The 21,423-nt window shown below is 41.1% G+C and overlaps 1 protein-coding gene across 2 annotated transcripts in view; it reads left to right on the top strand.

Moving 5' to 3' along the window:
- Positions 1-21,423, top strand: part of LRMDA (leucine rich melanocyte differentiation associated) — a 1,316,517-nt gene that overhangs the window by 365,322 nt on the left and 929,772 nt on the right. Inside the window, exon 3 of one of the 2 annotated variants that reach the window (XM_086381846.1) lies at positions 12,771-13,050. The exons of the other annotated variant lie outside the window; for it this stretch is intronic. The gene's annotated coding sequence lies outside the window, so the exon portion shown is untranslated. The remainder of the gene's footprint in view (positions 1-12,770; positions 13,051-21,423) is intronic. 2 annotated transcript variants of the gene reach the window in all.

Here is a 21,423-nt window from a genome sequence, read left to right as displayed (position 1 = left end):
ACCAGTGATTTTAGCTTGCGGTCTCCTGGGGTCATGTGATTTGGGACAGAGAGGGAGAGGATGTTTCTTCCTAAGGCTGGGAACCACATGCCCCCAAGCTCCTTTTCACTCTTCGCTGCATGTGCAGTTGCAAGTAGGGTCAAGGTAACGCAAGGGCACTTCTAAGAAGAGAACTGGGGCACAGCTCTGAACAGATGTTCTTTGATAACTACTGAGCAATGAGGATCTGACTGAGAGGCCTGTGGCTTTCACTCATTGAGAACCTTTAACCAGTGCCCACGTGTGCGTTTCGTTTTATTCTTTTCTCGCCCTTGCCCCCAGAGCCACGGCATACCTGCTGTCGCTCTCAAGCCTCTTGCCAACAGTGGCATCTGCTCAGTGTAGCCATCAAGAATTTGAATGTCAATATCTTTGCCTTGAAATGAATGGAAAAGTATTTGTCACTCAGCGGCAATCATTCTTCAAATAAAAGGTTAGCCAGACAGGGCCCTTAATCAAAGAGTCGGTCTTTTCTGTCAGCAGTGCCTTTTAAATAGCAATGATGAAGGCTGGCTGTCAGGGTAGGACTTGATGAGCCAGATGATTGATCTGCATAAATCATTTTCTTTTAACATTGTCAGTGAAGAGTAAATTGGTGGGACATTTTGGGTATTAGCTGTATTGAAATTAATATGCAGTACCCTAGGTGTGTCCTCGTTCACGTAGCCCTCATGAAAGAAGGTAGAAATTAAAAAGAGGCTTCTCGGTGTGCATTGTTCCAACGAGAAAGTTGCACCATTCTCACTGCTGTGGTCATCATCTTGCATGCTAAATTCGGAAGTTGAGTATGTAGCACATTTTACAAGCTCTGAAAGGAATCTAGTTAATTTGGGAATTAGCTAGAGTCAGTAGCATTTAACAACCAGTAAATCTGTAAAGACTCACTGCTCAGAGGGGGGAAAAATCTAAGAATGGTTTCTGGTTTTAAGGAACAGGATATCTACTACCCAGCATGCTGTCACAGAAATAGCCTCTGCTTCAGGTCAGGCTGTGGCTTAAGTCACCATCTTTCCTTGGTGAGTCTCCTGGACCAGGATGCTTAACCTTTCTGAGTTTGTTTCTTTGTCTTTAAAAATGAGATTGTGTTCATTACCATTGGTGGGTTTGCTTTTGTATTAAAGAGTGGTGTAGGGAAAAGCACTGTGGATAGACTGGGCATCTGGTGAGGAAGTCCTCATAACGTTAATCTCATCCCTTTCTTTTGGTCAAACAGAACTCCTGACTAGACGTCTAGAACCCTGACTGAGATGTCTGTATGAAGCTCATGCCCATGTGGTCAAAATAAACAATAAGTTAACTGTTTAGGGTTACTTTTGTGCTTGCTGGGACTTCAAATGGCCATTTCAACATTAAAAAAAAAAGTTTCAAGGGGAAAAAAGAGATACTTCATTGCAGATTACTAGGGGTAGGATATGAGGTGGAAGACATGGGGGAGAAATGTGGCCAAGAACACTTAGAGGGTTTTTCTTTACCATTACTCTCTGCATTATATGTTGGGATGCATATGGTTCACCTTTGGAGTAAACAAGTAAATCCTATGCAATATAGTGTTGGGTTAAAAGCAGGACTGGCAGAGCCGAATTACTGGGTTAGATCCCACATCTTCTACGTAATTGCTATGTGACTGCAGACAAGATAATTAATTGCCTTTCTACGCCCTGGTTTCCTCACCTCTATTAATAAAATGGGCACAGTGATAGTACCTTTTATGTTAATACATAAAAAACAAATCATGTAAAAGAGTGTCTGATACGTACATGGTAACTGTGATTACTGTGAGTGAATGATTGGCCAGCTGAGAAAGGTAAATATTGCTAAGATTCAAGTGAGCTGAATGTATCAAAAGAAGAGACATATTTTAATATAGAAGTTCATGATAATGGTATACTGGGGTGATACTTGCTTCATTTTGGAGAAAATTCCCTACTGGAGGAATTTAGAGCCAGAATGATTCTAGAAATATCCACGTTGCAGCTGGACCTGACCAGCCCTGGCCCTGACCCTGCTTGGGCCTTGATGGAATCAACTTCACTGAGTCTGTGAAATGCTAGAAAAGAGGTATCTTAGCCAAAGGGGCAGCCTCATTACTCCTCGGCTGATTAGATAGTACCTCACTGCCAGTGAGTTATTCTAACAATACTTAATGTTCAGTTACAATATGGATATTTCTAGAATTATCCTGGCTCTGAATTCCTCCAGAAGGAGGAAAATCCTTCTTTTCCCACTGGAGGAGCAAAACTGGATTGAGGTGATTCTATGGTCAGAATAACACAGGAGAGGATGTTTTGCTGGTTTATTTATTTTTTTAATGTTATTGACTGAATATCTAACTCATTGAGAGACTGGTTTTGTAGGCTCTTCTGGTAGTTGGTCTATTTGCTGTCTGGAATGCAGAGATTAAGGGAACACTGGTCACCCAGATTCTCCATGTGCCTTCTATGTTGGTGAACTCATGTCAGTCTCTGCTAGTGGGAGCATGGCACGGATTTGTCAGACCTTTGTAACACATGTGTGCTGTGCCTCTCTGTCTGTTAACAAGTGTGGCCCAAAGAGTACCTCTGTCCCTTGAACGTTTAAGATGTCTTCATTCTTGGAGATTTGCATTTTTTTCTCAGGCCCGTTTTTAGCTGATATGATGAGTTTGTATTTGGGCCTTATGTCTTTCTCTTTCCCATCTTCTCAGTTTATTCCATTTTGAGAAGCGTCTTCCCGCATAGTGAGAGAAGTTGCTGCAAGAAAGTCCCAGAGACATTTTCCCAAACATTAATTCAATGGAAGTCCTCCAACTGGTCTGGGGTCTGGAGGCAGCAAAGGTCTCCCCGTTCTTGGGCCGCCGGGGATGCAGATTTGAGCTGTCTCCAGTCTCAGCTGTTGGAAAATGCTACTAATTAAATCCTCAGTATCGGTCATTGTGTTGCTTTTTGGAGGACATTGTGAAACTGTTCTGTATCTCCTCCAAAGGCATGATGCCTGTGTTGAGAATTTCTAGAAAACATTCTCTGCTGCTTTGGCCTGCAGTGCTGTGGGTTGCAGTAGTGATGAAATTGTTCCTTAGACTCTTTCCTGATTTGGTCTGTATTAGATGAAGCACAACCTATGTTATCTAACTGGCTACTTCATGGAGTCCAGCCATACTGGGTGTGATATTCTGCTCAAGATTAATTTCCTGTAATGAAGATCTGGAACACGATGTTTAAGAGCCCCTCTAATGTTTCTTTTATAGCAATCTATCAAAACGATAGATATTTAGCCTTCTTTATTGGATATGAAACATTAACTTAAAGCCAGTGCTGCTTTCTGTTTTAAATACCAATATCCATCATGTGTTTCTCACGGTAAGCGTCTCTTACCCTTGCCCTCCATTCATCAAGCATCATGAAGAATCTGCCGCCACCTCCCAGGGGGCACATGTCATGGGCTTGGCCCTTAGGTTACGATTATCTGTACCTCGGACACCTGACCAGTCCTGGCCCTGACCCTGCTTTGGCCTTGGTGGAATCAACTTCAGAGTTTGTGAAATGCTAGAAAAGAGGTATCTTAGCCCAAGGGGCAGCCTCATTACTGCGTAGCTGATTATTACATGTTTTTTCAGTGTTAGCTGGAGAGTCTTAGAAAAGTCTGAGCTGCTTTTCCTCCTGACACCTTCCCATTTTCGATAGTATGAGAAACATGGATTTTCATCAATTCTGATGAGCAACAGGAATCCATTGTTTAGCTTATGAGGGCACTTAGTTTGGTGTTTGAGGCCATAGAACAAGTGCCCAGGCATCTAACTTGTGCACATTTAATGTTTGTCCAATTTATGAATGAAAGAATGAAACTTTTCCCATTTTTCCTTCATCATTATTACCCATGAATGTAGTAATATTCTCTTCTCTTTCCCAGTTTTTCTTCTTACTACTTTTATTATTCACTGGAAATGTATATTAAACATTCGTTGTTTGCTATTTTCCCTTATGGAATGAATTGTTCCTAATTTTTTTCTTTTTTCTACCTCAAATGATGTCCATCCTTCAAAGCCTGGCTGAAGACTCATATCATGCACATATTATAACTGTATTCTCTCTGTGATTTTTTTCCATTCCTCTTTGCTTTTTACTTTTCTGAATTCTTAACCACTAAGGTAGGTATATGTATCCAATATTAGATGGAGGTTCTCTAGGTATTGTTGTCTATGCACAGCTTGGCTTCTTTTAGAATGTAGCACCTTCAGAAACAGGGATCTAACAAGCTTGGGGCTTCCCTGGTGGCTCAGATGGTAAAAAAAAAATCCTGGAATCTAGGAGACCTAGGTTCAACCCTGGGTTAGGAAGATCCACTGGAGAAGGGAATGGCGACCCACTCAAGTATTCTTGCCTGGAAAATCCCATGGACAGAGGAGCCTGGTGGGCTACAGTCCAAAGTAAGCTTAGCCACTCTTGCATGGCACACATCCTACTCTTGGACACAAAGGGTGTCACATGGAGCCTTGTGACTTGACTTGGTGAACCACTTTGCAGTTACTTCTGCCCTGTCTTTGTATAAGACAGGGCAGAAGAATCACACAATGATTGGCTTTGCACTATGTCACTCTCACTGTAGTCTTTGTGACCACCTGGGGGATTTGACTGTGAAGACACCACTAGGCTGTGCTTTCCCCAGGGACTTTACTAACCACAGAGATTGCTATGTGCAGCCCTTCCTGACCACCTTTGGGCCGAGAGACTCAAGTGGCTCCCTGTTTTCTTGTTCTTCTCCATGCTTGCTGGTTCAGTGCTCTGTCTTCTGCTTCCTTGTTCATGCTTCTGAGGTCCCCTTAATTGGGACACCCTCACTGTGAAGCCCCTGCTGTTCGAGCCAGGAGGTGGAGTCTTGCGGCTCTCCCTCTTCTGGCGGGTAGGCTTCATGGGCGTTTTCTTGGATTGGAGACGTCAGCCTGGCAGTACATCCTGTGCTTCCCCATCACCTGCTGTGTGTTTCACCCAAGGCTCATCTCAAGAGGCTTTGAATCTTGTTTGGCCAGAAATCTTTTTGGCAGTTTGCAAACTTGGTTGGATTCCAGTCTATGCCTCTTATTTTCAGGACATGCCCACATTGTTGGTTTGCGTGCCAGGCATGTGATTTTCCCTGGTCTCCTTTTTCCCTCTGGCTATGATCCTTGGATGCTGTTGCAAGAATTGACAACTAAGGACCTAACCACTGGACTTAATTTTTTTTGGTCCTGTTTTGTTTGCAAATAGTGCTGAAAACCTTTTCCCTGTAAAAGGTACATGTAACAGAGATGTGAAAACAAAGTCTGAGGATCTCTGCACTAGTTAGATAGCATGTAACAAAACTAAAACCATGAATGGATTTAAAATAGGAGTTTTACTTTCTTTTTTCCAATGATGAAGTAAGAGTCATGATTTAGCTTCATGAGGTCAGCAGAAACAAGGCTTCTCTTTTGTTTCTCTACATTCTTTCTGAATCATCATCATTTCCTAAGTTGCTTCATGACTCAAAGTAGCTTCTGGAGGTCCCGTCATATCTGACTTCCAAGCAAGATGAGGAAAGAATGGAAGAGGGGGAAAAAAGCACATGCCACATGTCCCACATTCAAAGAAGGAAAAACAGCTAGTCATGTGCTGGAGCTGGTTCATCCGTGGTTGTGAGAATTGATGAGGTTTTAGGAGTTTTTGTGAGCCATTTGGTCTCAACTTGGTAGCTTGAAGTTGGCCATAGTGGGAAAATGTACCCCATGGAAGTTGGTGTAAGGAAGAGCTGGTTGTTAAACATGTGTCAGCACTTACCTACCCCTGGCTGAAAGGCAAACTGGGAGTGCAGTCTTTGCTGGGTGCCCTGCCACCCTGAGTAAAATCAGTTTTGTTACTAAGGAAGAAGGGGGAACATCTAATGGGGAAGCAAAGTCCTTTTTTCCACCTTCCCCACTACTTTGAATGGAATTTTCTCATTCCATAGCATGGGTCTGCTTTCCTATTTAGATTGTTTCCTCGTTCCTCCTTTACAGATTATGCAATAGTAAACATTCTGTGGCATACATACTTATATATGTATGTGGGGTGTATGTTTTTCTGCATGTGAACTAGTGTTTGTAGATGATCGTTTAAGGTGGATTTGCTAGGTCAACGTGTGTGCACACTACTTGCCTCTTTACAGAGGGTTCTATTTCCTCCCTTTATAGAGTAGGGTGAAGAACAAGACTTTGGAACCAGACACACAGGGTGTGAGCACTCATTCTGACCCTGCCTAGCTGTGTGACTCTGGCCAATTTACTTAACCTCTCTGGGCCTCCCGTTTTTCTCCTGTAAAATGGGGGGATAGATTCTGCTTCTGTAGGGGTTCTTTGACATTGAAATGAGATCATGACTACAAAACACTTAGAGCAGAGCCTGGCAGTTTGTAAACTCACAATGAGTGTAACTAGGGGTCTTTGCACATGGAGAAATGTGTTCATACAGATGTAAAACATTGACAAGAATTAAAAACAAAAACCAAGCCTTGAACATTAAAGCTGGAATCATTATGAGTTGTAGGGGGAGCATAAGATAGGGAAGAAGTGAATGTTTAATACACAGATTGAAAAGTTATTTCACTGACTCAAGGGGCAGCAGTAGGTTTAATTGATGGTTGTAAAAACCTCTGAGTAAATCAACCATGTCCCCAATTCATAAGTGCACATTATAAATATATTTAAAATCATCTTTATGACTGTTTAGTTTTAAATTTCCTGGGTGCATCAGATGCTTGAGTCATGGAACTTGACAAAAAATCAACATAAATGTTCTTTTTCTCTCCCAACTATATTGAACATCGCACAGATGTGTAGTTAAGTATTTATTATGAACATGCAAATATTGATATCCCCAAGGCCCATTCTTTGATTTTCAAACTGCTGCTGCTATATTTGGAATTGTTGATTAATACAGGTCTTTGCTCTGACACACAGCATGTCTGACTTCAGGGCCGCTGACAGCAGGATCAAGAAGAAAGGGGAAACCAGGGCTTGATGTTCATGGAGTTGGACACTGTTTGAGGATGGGAGTTGCTTTGGGAAAATGGCAGCAGGCATCCAAATCTTGAGGTAGTTAAGGATGTGCCTTGCACAAAGTTTTGCCCATGGTAGGTTCTCAGTAAGTCTTTGCTAACTTAAGGAGGCAAAATATATGGAGAATAAACAGTTCTGATTGGGGGGGGGGAATTCACAGTAGACTAGAATCTTGGCACTATGAACATTTTGGGCTGGATAATTCTTGTTGGGGCGACTGTCCTGTGTATAGTACAGTATTTGTACTATACAGAGCTAGAAGAGGTTCTGAAAAGAGTTATTAATGCAATGTTAGGGAAGATGGCTTCCCTTGTGGCTCAGATGGTAAAGCATCTGCCTACAATTCTGGAGACGTGGGTTCGGTCCCTGGGTCAGGAAGATCCCCTGGAGAAGGAAATGGCAACCTATTCCAGTACTCTTGCCTGGAAAATCCCATGGACAGAGGAGCCTGGTAGGCTACAGCCCATGGGGTCACAAAGAGTCAGACACGACTGAGCAACTTCACTTTCGTTTTTTTCCTTGGCCTCTCCTTATTAGGTGCTGGGAGCGTGGCCCTCCACAAGTTGTGATCAGAAAAAAGGCCTCCAGACATTGTTAAATATCTCCAGGGCAGAGGTCAAAATCATCTTCAGTTGAGAACCAGCGGGCTAGAAGAAAGGATTAAACAATTATTAGGAGTTGTTATTAAATTATTAAACAACAAGTGAGTACCAGATGTTTAACTCATTTAATCCTGGCAGGTGTTGCTGAAATCATTTTTGAAGGAAGGACAGGTGGAAAGAGGTTGAAAACATGACCCAAGGTTGGCCAGAGGGGGTCTGATTATGGGATGTTCTTTTGCTTGTTCTTCTCCCTCCAAATAAGAGTCTCTTATCAAGTACCATACGAGCTCCTACTGTTCTTCTTGGTGCCAATGACTCAGACCTCACTTCCTGATGAAACACTGCGAAATGCACTGTTTGCAAAGAATCTTGCACTGCTTATGTAGGGGTCATGGATACGGTTTGGTTTCTTTTTTTTCCTGTTTGTTGGTTTTGCTGAGAATATGAACTGGGCTGTTTGTTCTCCAGTGAGGGGCCACTGATAAACAAAGGGATGTGTCGTCTTCTTACTCTTTCAAGTCTCCAGAGAAAACTCAAAAGGAAATGGGGAATTTCCTTTGGGAGGGAATTAACCAAGAACCCATGATGTCTTCTGTGGGGAAGGGGCTTTTGCTATGATGATTCTTGGGGATATTTAGCAAACTAAATGGAGTTTTCTTCTGGGGAACACTAAGACTAGCTGTTTGCCTGTATGATCTTCTTGTGATTAATTTAGCTGATTGTAAACTCTGGTCCAAGCAAAGGGGGCTTCATTTTGAGCCATCGGTGCTGATTTTGTGAGGTGCATTGTGGGGGAAGACCCTTCCCCTTTTGGGGTGTACAGCTAATTATTAGAATTATCAGAAAAAATAATAACCTCCCATAATCACATGGGAATGGAGCACTAGATTGCTTTCTTCACAGAGTTGGGATAGTTTAGGGGGAGTCAGGAAGTGAAGGAGTAAAACTATTGTTAATTTCTCCTCCCCCTTTTTATACCATCAAGAGAATATAAACCAATAAAAGAACTAAATGCTGGCAATCCATAAAATTCTATAGTGGTAATAAAGAAAAACTGAAACTATATTGATATACAACCAAACAAGGTAATTATCATTATTTTTTAATAAAGCCATTTATCATCAATAAATACCAAGGGGGATAGGAAAAATTGCAAGCACAACAATGCCATCTTCCATAATTATAGCTATTAACAATTTAAAGCATAATTATGTGAGGAAGGAAAAACTTTTAGGAAAGCTTTGTGCCATTTTCTGCGCAGAGAAGCCAAATTCTCACATTTCCAAATAGTCAGGATTCTATAAATATTACTAAATTGATAGAGCTTGTCCCAACTTAGAGTAGCTCATTTTCTAATGATCTGTAATTTGGGTGTTTGTCTCCATCTCCAAGCTGGCCAGCAGCCCTGGAGGAAGGGCTGGGATCCAGAAAAAAGTATATATGGTAATTATCTGTCCATTTCCTAAATGCCACTAGTCAAGAGGACTTTATTTAGCAGAAAGGTTGGTTTTGAGGAATCAAGGGTGTCCTTTATCTCATCTAAACAAACCCTGATTTAAGCAGCTAATCCAGGGAGCACAGGAAGGAATGAGATGCTGTCTTTTGCTGCTGAACACCTTACACTCTCAAAGGCAGATGGACCTGTCTGCTCTTAGGGTTTGAATGCAGGGTGGAGTGGTTAAGAGTGTTCCTTTGGACTTCCCTCATGGTCCAGTGGTTAAGAATCTGCCTTGGGAGTGCAAGGGACACAGGTTTGATCTCTGGTCAGGGAACTAAGATTCTGCATGCTGCAGAGCAGATAAGCCCATTCACTGCAATCTGGAGAGTCCATGAGAAGTGAAAAATGTGCAAGTGTTAGTCGCTCAGTCGTGTCTGATTCCTTGTGATCCCGTGGACTGTAGCCTGCCAGGCTCCTATGTCCATGGGGTTCTCCAGGCAAGAATACTGGAGTGGGTTGCCATTCCCTTCTCCAGGATAACTTCCCAACCCAGGGACTGAATCCAGGTCTCCCACATTGCAGGCAGATTCTTCATCATCTGAGCCACAATGAAAGATCCCACGTGCTGCAACTAAGACCCAATGCAGCCACATAAATATATAATTATTATTTTTTAAAAATGTGCCTTGAAGCGACTAGCCATATCCCAGCTCTCCCATTCACCACCTGTGGCATCTTGTACAAATTAAGTCATGTGCCTATGCCTCATGGTTCCTATCTATAGAATAGAGATGATACTAGAACCTATCTATCGGTTGATAAATTGAGCTGAAATTTAATGAATCAGTAACATGAAACCTGGCTCCTGATGAGTACTGTGTAAGTTATCTGTCATTTAACCCAGTGGAGTAAATTAACTACTGAGATTAAATACCTTGGATGTGATGTGAGAGCAGCCACTGGGGTTGTATGATCCTTGGGTCTGATGCAATAGTAGTCAAGTTCTCTGTGACTGGTGATCACAAAAAACTCTGGATAGGATAAGGACTGTACTGAGTCTTAAAGGGTGAGACTAGTAGGAAAAAGGTATTCCTTACAGTGAAAACTCAGGAGCTAGTAGTTTGGATGGAATCCACCAATGGTATGATATGCCTAGGTGATTATAAGTGTATTCCAGCATGACAAATATGGAACCAGGGGCTGAAAGAGGTGAGGCTGCAGGCTTTTGGAGGTTTGGCAGTCTGGATTACAGTCTTGGTTTTTTCTTGAGGACTAGAGCTCCTGTTGAGAATATTAACCCTGAAGGTGGTGGTTTGTCAGATTTGCCATCTAGGGCTATCACGAGGACAGAAAGCAATGTTGACTTGTTTTTAAATACTGAGATGAAAGCCGGAGGGAAGGGTCAGAGGCATCTTTTAGAATTTCTAGGATTAGGACTTCCACCCAATAGGACAGTATTTCAGCAGAGTTATGCGTGTTTGTTGGAAATAAACACCTGGATTGATTGATTCTCAGTGTAATTGTGGTAGTCATTAGTGCTGTTTGACACATATTCTAGTCCTTCTCAACTTACAGGAACATATACAAATAAATGCTAGGGTTGTATTCTCTGGTCCCCTTGTGAGAGTGGAGCCATGGGAAGAGTTCTGGCTCAGGAGTTAGGAGGAAAAGTGATGCATTACTTTGGAGCCAGATTATTTAATCGCTGGTGAAGATCCTTCAGAGCTTGATCATTTCCCTCACCCCAGTGACCAACGTCATTACTGAAGTCTGTTCCATCAGCGGGTCCCACAATGAGGATGACGTGGAGCAGAACTCCTAGCTGTCGCCTGATTAAACATGGAGTGTGAATGAGCAATAAACCTTTATGGTTTTAAGCCAGGAGTAAAAAAAAAAAAAAAAGCAAACTTTGTAAAGAACCGGATAGAAAATATTTTATTAGGCTTTTAGTTTTCAGGCAATCTTTGTCCATTTTAAAATTGGGTTATGTGTCCTTATTACTGACGTATAAAGTGTTCTTTGTATATTGTAGGTGCAATTCCCATATCAAGTGTATAGTTTTCAAATATTTTTGCTCAATCTGGATCTCGTCTTTTAAGTATTTGTAATGGTATGTTTTGAAGTGTACAATTTTTAGTGTGGATGAAATACAATAGATCAGCTTTTTGGTGCCGTGCATAACGATGTTGGTGCTGTGTATAGGAAATTTTGCCTAACTCAAGGTTGTGAATATTTTCTCCTGGATTTATACATTTTATTAATGTTTTAAAAGAACCACATTTTGGCTTTGTTAATTTTCTCCGTTATCTGTCTTTTATGGCATTAATTCTTTCTCTTTTTGTATGTTTTGTGGGTTCTTATAGCTTATTAGTGTGGAAACTTAGATCATGATTTTAAACTACTTTTCTAATGTAAGTATTTAAAAATATAAATAACTTTCTTGGACATTCGTTTATCTGTATCTATTGATATATTGTACTTTACTAATGTGCCATTCAAAATATTTTCATGTTTCCTTGTGTTTTTGTTAATCCATGATTTTTTTTTAAAAGTGAGCTGTTTAGTTTTCAATTATTTTAGGTTTTCTAGGTATTTTAATTTTTATTGAGTTCTAACTTGTATTGCTCTCAGAGAATCTACTCTTTAAGATTTAATTATTTGGATATCTATCAAGACGTTTTATGACTCATCACATGGTCTGTCTTCATGAATATACCTTTTGTACTTGCAAACCATGTGTATTCTGCAGTTCTTGATATTGTGTTCTATAAATGTCAATAAAAGTTGTTCAGTAGTGTGTTAAAATCTGTATCTTTACTGGATTGTTCTGTCATGTGATTCTATCAGTAACTGAGAGAAGGGTTATGCATTCCCGAGCCATGGTTGTGTATCTGCCATTTTCCCCTTTTAGGTCTAATTTTTACATCATCTATTTTGAAGCCTTGTATTTACATGCACACACATTTAAGCTTTGTATGCTTCCAGATGACCTAACCCTTAAATCATTACAAAATGTTCATTTTAAAATCTTTCATCATACTTTTTTGTCTTATAGTTTACTTTGTCTGGTATTAGTACAGCCATGACAGCTTTTTAATATTTGTATTTCCCAGAGTATATATTTTTTCATCTTTTTACTTTCAACATTTTTTCTGTTTTTATATTATCATTGCATCCTTGTAGACAGCATTCAGTTGAGCCTTGATGTTTTATTCAGCTCAGTGATCTTTTCCTTTTAATCATAGTGTTTTGTCATTTGTATCTCACCTAATTATTGATGGGGGCTTCCTGGATAGCTCAGTTGATAAATAATTCTACTGCAATGTGGGAGACCCTGGTTTGATTCCTGGGTTGGGAAGATCCACTGGAGATGGGATAGGCTACCCATCCCAGTATTCATGGGCTTCCCTTGTGGCTCAGCTGGTAAAGAATCCACCTGCAGTGCGGGAGACCTGGGTTTGATCCCTGGGTTGGGAAGAACCCCTGGAGAAGGGAAAGGCTACCACTCCAGTATTATGGCCTGGAGAATTCCATGGACTGTATAGTCCACAGGATTGCAAAGAGTTGGATTATTGATGAGTTTGGGCTTAAGTCTACCATTTTGTAAGGGATTTTCTATTTGTCCCAACTGTTTTTACAGTTTTGTTCTTTTTTTGCCTCCTTTTAGGTAAGCAAAATCGGAGAAGGCGATGGCACCCCACTCCAGTACTCTTGCCTGGAAAATCCCATGGACGGAGGAGCCTGGTAGGCTGCGGTCCATGGGGTCACGAAGAGTTGGACATGACTAAGCGACTTCACTTTCACTTTTCACTTTCATGCATTGGAGAAGGAAATGGCAACCCACTCCAGTGTTCTTGCCTGGAGAATCCCAGGGACGGGGGAGCCTAGTGGGCTGCTGTGTCTGGGGTCGCACAGAGTCGGGCATGACTAAAGCGACTTGGCAGCAGGTAAGCAAAATACTTTTTAATATTATATTTTAATTTCTCATGTAGCTTTTTAATAATTTTATTTTTTTTGGGGTTTCCAAGACATTTAATCAGAATCAATTTATTATTATTATTTTTTACTTTACAATATTTCATTGGTTTTGCCATACATCAACATGAATCCACCACGGGTGTACATGTGTTCCCCATCCTGCACCCCCTTTCCACCTCCCTCCCCATACCATCCCTCTGGGTCATCTCAGTGCACCAGCCCCAAGCATCCTATATCATGCATCGAATCTGGACTGGTGATTTGTTTCATATATGATATTATACATGTTTCAATGCCATTCTCCCAAATCATCCCACCCTCTCCCTTTCCCACAGAGTCCAAAAGATTGTTCTATACATCTGTGTCTCTTTTGCTGTCTCATATACAGGGTTATCGTTACCATCTTTCTAAATTCCATATATATGCGTTAGTATACTGTACTGGTGTTTTTCTTTCTGGCTTACTTCACTCTGTATAATAGGCTCCAGTTTCATCCACCTCATTAGAACTGATTCAAATGTATTCTTTTTAATGGCTGAGTAATACTCCATTGTGTATATGTACCACAGCTATCTTATCCATTCGTCTGCTGATGGACATCTAGGTTGCTTCCATGTCCTGGCTATTATAAAAAGTGCTGCGACGAACACTGGGGTACACGTGTCTCTTTCAATTCTGGTTTCCTCGGTGTGTATGCCCAGCAGTGGGATTGCTGGGTCATAAGGCAGTTCTATTTCCAGATTAATTTATTTTTTATTGAAAGATAATTGCTTTACAGAATTTTGTCATTTTCTGTCAAACCTCAACTGAATCAGCCATAGGTGTACATATATCCCCTCCCTTTTCAACCTTCTTCAACTATTTTCTTTTTAGTTTTTCATGGATTAGATGTTGCATCCTCAGTTATAACTAATTCTCCATAGCCTACTCAAAAGTTAGAATGATACAATGTCATATAAATGTAACAACCTCACAATAGTTTAACTCCATTCTGTTCACCTTCTCCTCATTTCTTGGTGCTGTTTTGTCATTTGTTTTGCATCTATATAAAAAACCAACCTCATGATATATTTTTTATAATTTTTGTATTAAGCTGTCAGTTTACATTTAAAGAGATGTTGACAAAAGATACCTTTAATATAAATATTTCCCATTTCATATGCTCTTCATTCTCCCTATAGATATGTTTTTGCCTAGGAACACTTCTGTTAAGTGTTAATGAAGCATAATTTAGTGTAATGAAGGTCATCTGGTAATAAATTATCTCAGTATTCATTTATCCGTAAAACTCTGTGTTTTGTCTTCATTTTTGAAGGATATTTTTGTTGCACATGGCATTCTGGATTGATGGTTTATTGTTTCTTTTAAAGATACTTTTTATTGACTTCTCACACTCATTGTTTCTAGTAAGAAGTTGGCTATCAGTTGCTTTGCGGTCTTCTGAATTAAATGTGTCTTTGTCCTTGAGATACTTTTTGAACTTTCTTTTGTTGATAGAACCTTGGTGTAGTTTTATTTATACTCATTCAACTTTAGTTTATAAAGCCTTTTTGATCAGTATGTTGTTGTTGTCTCACAAATATGGGAATTTTTGCCCATGATTTGTTCAAAAGCTGTTTTTGCCTCATTCTCTCGTCTCAGCTTTTGGGACTCCAGTTACATGTGTATCAGACCACTTATTGTTCCATATTTGACTGAGGCTATTATCAAGTAAATAATATTGATCTTCAAATACTAATGGTCTCTATCCAAGTTGAATAGTCCCTTTCCCCCATAGCATTCCCATCTGCTGTTAATATCATTGAGTAATTTATTTTGTCTTTTTAGATACTTTACTGTTATAAATAGAATTTGGTTCTTTGTAGTTTAAAATTTTATTTTGAAATTCCCCCTCCCCTTTTTTTAACTGATTTTGACTCTCTTTGAATTCCTTGAAAAGATTTATAATAACTTTTTTAAAGTCTTGTTTGCTTATTTAAACATTTGGATTATCTCAGGGTCTGTTTATCTTGCCTGATTTTTCTTTTGACTATGAGTCATTTTTCTGTGTAGAATTTTTTTTTTTTTTTTTACTGTATTCAAGATACAGTGTTAACATGTTGCTAAGACTCTGGATTCTCTTATATTCCTCTTAAAACTGTTAACTTCTATTTTAGATTGATTTTTGCACTTACATTACTGGCTGATAACCTTAAACTTCTGAAGTCTTCTTTTTAGATCTTCTTAGGGAACTCTGTTTTAATTTTGCTATTGATCTTAGTGCAAAGTCATAATCCTGGGGCACAGTCTGTACATCTAAGTGTTTCCATTTGAGGGTTTTGATATAAAGCCAAGGTATTGACTAAGTCCCTTTACCTTGTCAGAATTACAACACTGAACTCTGATCCCTCATGATGGGCAATTTATGAAATGTCTAGAAGCTCTTTCAGCCTTTCACTTGTTAGTTTCTGCCAGGCTACTTGGAATTTTATTTTCCTGGGAATCCTCAGTTCAGGAATGAGCTAGGGATTTGTGAAGTGGTATATGCAAATTTCCTATCTCTGTAACTCCTCTCTTCTGGGATTTCCCTTTATAATTTCCAACCACTTGGTCAACCCTGATCTCTGGCTCTTTAAGATAGTGAGTTTACAGATTTCATTTTGAGTTCTAGCTGCCTTGAGCAGTGCAGACTGCAACATGATTTCAATGGAAAAGCCATTTAAACATTGATATCACCTGGTATGGTTCACTTCTTTAATAAAGGTCATTGAATTTCTCCATTTTCTGCCTGCTTTGGTAGCTCTCCAGTGCCTTCAATTAATTGTTGCTTATGTTTTCCCCAGAGTTTATAATTTTTATCTGTGAGAGAGAGTTGATCTGACACAATTTACTTCATTGTTATCAGAGTCAGAATAGCCTTCTTATATTCTTCTATAGGGCTGAAAATAGGGCTAGCAATATGAAAGGACTTTGGGGTTCTTCTCACTCTTCTTATTTTGGTGACTTGGGTTTTCTGATTATGCAAACCCCTTCCAGTGAGCATGGGTCTTGAGGTGGACCCCTGGCTCACCTTACCTCTATTTTTCCTGGTGAATGTTGTTTAATAAGAGTGACCTCCATGCTTATTGGGGGAAATCTCCAGCTGTGCTCTCTGAAGATGCTTGGAATTAACTTTGATGCTTTGACTATTTTCATCACTGATTTTTAACTTTTTCTTGCACATCTGGATGTATTCGTCTGTGGTAGATTGAAAGCCTAGTGTGCATGAAGCACAGTTTTAGCATCTGTAGTTCAGCAATGAATAAAAACAAACAGAAAAAACAAAGTCACCATTTCCCGAAGCTCCCTTTTTAGTAGGAAGAGGGAGACAGTAAACAAATAATTAACAGCTGTCATCTTGTGATCAGTGTTTTGAAGACAGAGGAGTCCAGTCAGGAGCTGGTGGGTGTGTTTGTGGATGTGCTCAGAGAGCATGTTAAGGTAAGAACTTGCTGGTGTGGGAAATCCTTGCGCAGAGAACAGAAGAATGAGAACAAGCCCCCCGTGGGAGGATTTAAGGAAGAGCACTGCAGGCAGAGGGAACAGCAGATGCGAAGCCCTGAGCAGGAGTGTGGTCAGTGAGCTTGAGGAGCAACCAGGAGACGTGTGGTCTGGAGTGAAGATGACATTTTGGTTCCTTAGAAGCCATAGTGAGTACTTTGGTATTTACTCTGGGAGAGACGATAGAAAACTTGGATGGTTTTGTATAGAGAAATAACGTAATTATTTAAAGCCTTTATCTTAGATTTTAGGGAGTAAGAGGAAAAGCAGGGAGACCAGTTGGAGAGCTGTTGTGACTGATGACAGATGATGAGGATTGATTTGTTATTGTTGTGTAGTTGCTAAGTTGTGTCTGACTCTTTTGCGACCCCATGGATTGTAGCCTGCCAAGCTCCTCTGTCCATGGGATTTTCCATGAAAGAATACTGCAGTGGGTCCAGAGGATCTTCCCCACCCAGGGATGGAACCTTCATTTGCTGTATTAGCAAGCAAATTCTTTACCACTGAGCCACCAGGGAAAGATTGATTTTGATCAAATGATATTATTTGCTAAGAGCTTCTTCTGTCCTCTGGGTGAGGCTACCCACAGAATCAGTTGTGTTCCAGACTTCCTTCTTGCCCTCGCAGTAATCAGATCTTGAAGAATCTCCCACTACATAGGAAAATACACATGATAGGGAAGAACACTTGAGTCGGGGAGGCAGACCTAGCATGAAGCTTTGGGCGTGGTGAAGTATTAGATTGTGTGTGTATAGCCACATACCTCTCTGGTTAAGTCATAGCAAATGTCATCTGGCTAATGTCCATTAATGATTAGTTAATTATAAGATTGCCATTTCTGTCCTTGGTCTGACAGCTGGTTTACTTTACTGAAGGCAGTGTCTTTGGTAGGGTTTTCTTTTTTTTTATCACATTACAGAGGATATTATTTCTAAAAAGTGATAGTTTCAAAAACAAAGAAGATTAGGTACTTTCTATCAAATAAGAGAATCAAGTCCAGAACCTGGCACTTAGTAAATGTTTAGTGTTATTTGAAATCAGATTTACTGCTTTGTTTGATTAAAAATATCCGCCCCCGCCATTTAATATAGTAAAAGCGGCTAAAGAGAGCACCAACAATCAGTTAAATAAACAGTACCTTAGGTTGAAACTAGAAGTAGCAACTCATGTACATTTCTTAATTCGGTAATTACTTAAGCTGCTGGCGATCCTGTTTAGATGTGTGCATTAATGTGTGTACTTTCCAGCTCCTTTACTTCTGCCTCCTGGTTCTCCCCTTCTCCTCCCTTCCCCTGCCCTTCCCCCTCCTCCCATCATTTGTGGAGGACCGCCAAGCATACTGACCATTGGTTCCTGACAACTTGAGCACAGAGACTTCTTGCAGCCTTCAATTTTGTGTGGTCATTTGAGAGCATAACTGGAGAGTCAGACCCACTGGGTTCTAACACATTCTGTGAGATCAGAGATTTTATGAAGCCTTTCCAAGACTCAGTTTACTTATCTATAAAATGGTTTCAGGGTGTGAGTGAGAGGGTGTAAGGTCACTTAGCTTAGTACCTTGTAACACACTCCCCAGGTCTCATGATCATGCCCCCACTCCCCACACATGAGGAAGCCGAGACCCTGGGAAATCCCAAGACTTGCCCAGGGACACACAGTATCCCTCAGGTCCACCAGCCCCCTGCTCTTGTTAAAAGGAAACAAGCGCGTGTAGCTGAGTGCTGCCAGGCCAGCACGAGGGGCAGCAAACTGTGATGTGCAAGAGCACACCTCAGTGGGTGCAGGTCCTAGCCCTGCTGCTTACCAGCTGTGTGCCCCCAGGCTAGCTATTTAACCTATCTGTCCCTCAGTTTTCTCACCTTTAAAATGGGGCTAATGATGCCACCTTGCATAGAACTGCACAGAGGATTAAATGAAGTCCTATGTGCAGAGTACTTGGAGCAGCATTGAATCACTGCCTGTTAATATTGACACTGATTGTGAAGTGTAATTGATCATTGCTGAGAGGTGGTGTTTCCATCAGCAACCAGTCCAACTGCTCACTTCCTCTCTGGTGGGTTCAGACACCCCCTTTGCCATCCCCCACTCTGTGCCCTGGGTCTCATTTTTGTTTGATCGGGGTACTCGTTTTTCCCCGGTGCCCCATCACTACCTTCCTCCCTGCTCTCACGGCCCCGCCCTCTGGTTCTGGTGACATCTGCTGCCCTATTCGCCACTCCCACCAGGGCAGAGACCGCGAGGGCTTCGTGGGGTACCCAGGCATCATGTCATGTCCCAGCGCTGTTGTACATCTTGTTTCAGAGATATTTTGCTGTAATGTTCTGTGACCTTTTCCATTGAGTGAGGTAGTTGGAGAGGCACTCAGTAAGGGAAAATTGAGCTGTTTTATTCCTCCCCAAGGAGTCTCCTGTTTCCTTTCCACCATTCATTTGAAAGCTATCATTTTCTTGATTTTATAGCTGAAAAACACCATTGATTCACTGGGTGTTAGATGCTAAGAGTTCTCCTATTGACATGCCTATTGACAGTTTTCAGTATATTCTGCGTCTAATTATCACTCTCGGCTAAATGATACACCTTGTGGACTTGAGCGATGGAGTCGATAGCTCTCACCACATTGTTCCAGCCGTGCCTATTGAGCCCAGTGTCAGGGCGATGTGATTTATGTGATCAGAAAGAAAATTTCTATTGGTGTGCTGCATAATTAAAGCAAGTGCGGAGTTACTGGTGACAAAAAAGCAGGTCTGCTGATGTCATCCCCAAAGGAGGAGAGATTTCTATGGTAAGCAGCTGTGACAGTGAGGGATCTCTTCTGGCATCTTGTGCTTTGCAATTTTCAAGGGTTCGATTATTTTCCTCTCAGCCCCAGCTGAGGATCCCTCCACTCTGACTTCCCGTCTCCTCATGTTCGAAGCCCCAGGATGTGCGCGCTCTTGCTCCCCAGGACTGTAGCCCTGGGGCTAGCTCTGGGAGGGGCTTACTGTTGGGATGTGTGTGTTTTAGGAGGAGATGATTCATCGAATTGAGGCAGGTAGAAACCCATCATGAGTAGGAAAGATATATGGTTTAAGAAAAAAAAAAATCTTGTCCTTTGTTTTGGCTAGTTTGAGTTTCTTGGGTTTAGAGTAAGGGTTGAGAAGGCCATCTTCTCCATGCCTGAGTTGAATGGTCCCTGTGTGTGGATAGCATGCTCTGAGGGGAGTGGATGGAGGGTCTTGCCAGCTGCAGACAGGAAGGCTGGGGAAGTGTAGGAGGCTGACAGGAGGTAACACTGGCTTGTGGTAAGGAGAGAACTCTGGTGTAAAACACACTCCCCTCCTCTTGCACTGCCTTTCTGGTGATGCTCTTCACAAATGCCCTTCAGGGACTTAAGAACCTATTTCCTCCAGTGCTGGTTGAAGGACATTTTCTATGAGGCCAAGGGTCTTATTATTTAGCCCGTATGGACCTCAGTTTTCTTATCTGTAAATTGAACCAGGGAGCCCATTTAGCAGTCAGGTACAGAGGCTTAGTGAGCTAGGGGCTTGAAGTAGGGGTTGGAGAAAGTACAGGTATTAATCTGAGTCATTCTTGGGCGAATTCACTGATGAGGTCATGGTTGGTCAGAAAGAAGTATGGTTTACCTAAGATGCACAGTCTGTATTTCATACAGGACTACAGGATCTTGTAAAAAGAAAATGTATCACAGTGAGACATATAAGGATAGATGTGAATGGAGCATCTGAATCCAAAGGAAGGCGTTGATATTTCCAGGCACCTGACTTGGCAGTAAATTTGGCCTGGTGGCTAGGAAAATTCACAAGTAGAATTGGACTTGGGAGTTGGTGGGGTGGTTGAGGCCATGCAAAGGGATCAGGACTCTGGGTATCTATAAGGTGGTGATGAAAGGAGCTTTTGAAGTCATTGATTCCAGACAGGTTACTTTCCTGGAAGCCACAGAGGCCTTATGTGATTTCTGTAACCATCAATTCTTACTGAATGAACCTCTGTATGTGGTACTTTTGCAATTCAGATTTTTAGGATGAGAGTGAGAGAAAAGCAAGGAGAGAGGGAGGGAGATTAATATTATGGCCAAGACATAAATAATTTGATTTGAGAAGGCTCACCCCATGCACAAGACCAGAGGCATCGTGATTTAAGTTCATATTTTCATAATTGGAATTTTTAGAAGATTTATTTATTTATTCTATTTTTTTGGCTGTGGTAAGTCTTTTTTGCTGCACCCAGGCTTTCTCTACTGGTAGCGAGCAGGGGCTACTCTTTGTTGCAATGCATGGACTTCTCACTGCAGTTGATTTCTTTTGTTGCAGAGCACAGCTTCGAGGTGCTTGGGCTTCAGTCGCTGCAGCGTGAGGGCTCGGTGGTCGCAGCTGGCAGGCTCTAGCGGGTGGCGCAGTAGTTGTGCACACAGGCTTAGCTGCCCCGTGGCATGTGGCGTCTTCCTGGACCAGGGATCAAACCTGTGTCCCCAGTGTTGCAAGGCAGATTCTTAATCACAAGCCCAGCAGGGAAGTCAGTAATCAGAATTTTTTAATAGAAAAGTTTTAAGACTGCTCAGTTATCTTTGAGAATTCACTGATGTTTTGTGATGGGAGCAGCAGCAAAGTGCTTTGTCCTGAATGTGAGGTAAACCATGAAGCAGGGTTACTGAGAACTCAAGAAATCTCATAGATTTTATTTCTTGTTAACCATTCATAACCATCATAACCAAATTTTGATATTATTTAATTTTAAAAGAATGAGAGTCTTTATAAATATATGTATAATTATTTAGCCACAGAGCATAGCTTATTAAATAGCCATTACAGATGTGTTTCTTCTTC

This window comes from Bos grunniens, chromosome 28 (assembly GCF_055505025.1).
Source record: "Bos grunniens cultivar Pamir isolate PY7600 chromosome 28, Bosgru_T2T1.0, whole genome shotgun sequence".
Classification (NCBI taxonomy): Eukaryota; Metazoa; Chordata; class Mammalia; order Artiodactyla; family Bovidae; genus Bos; species Bos grunniens.
Note: the sequence above shows the minus strand (reverse complement) of the source record. Positions and strands in the feature narration are given on the sequence as shown.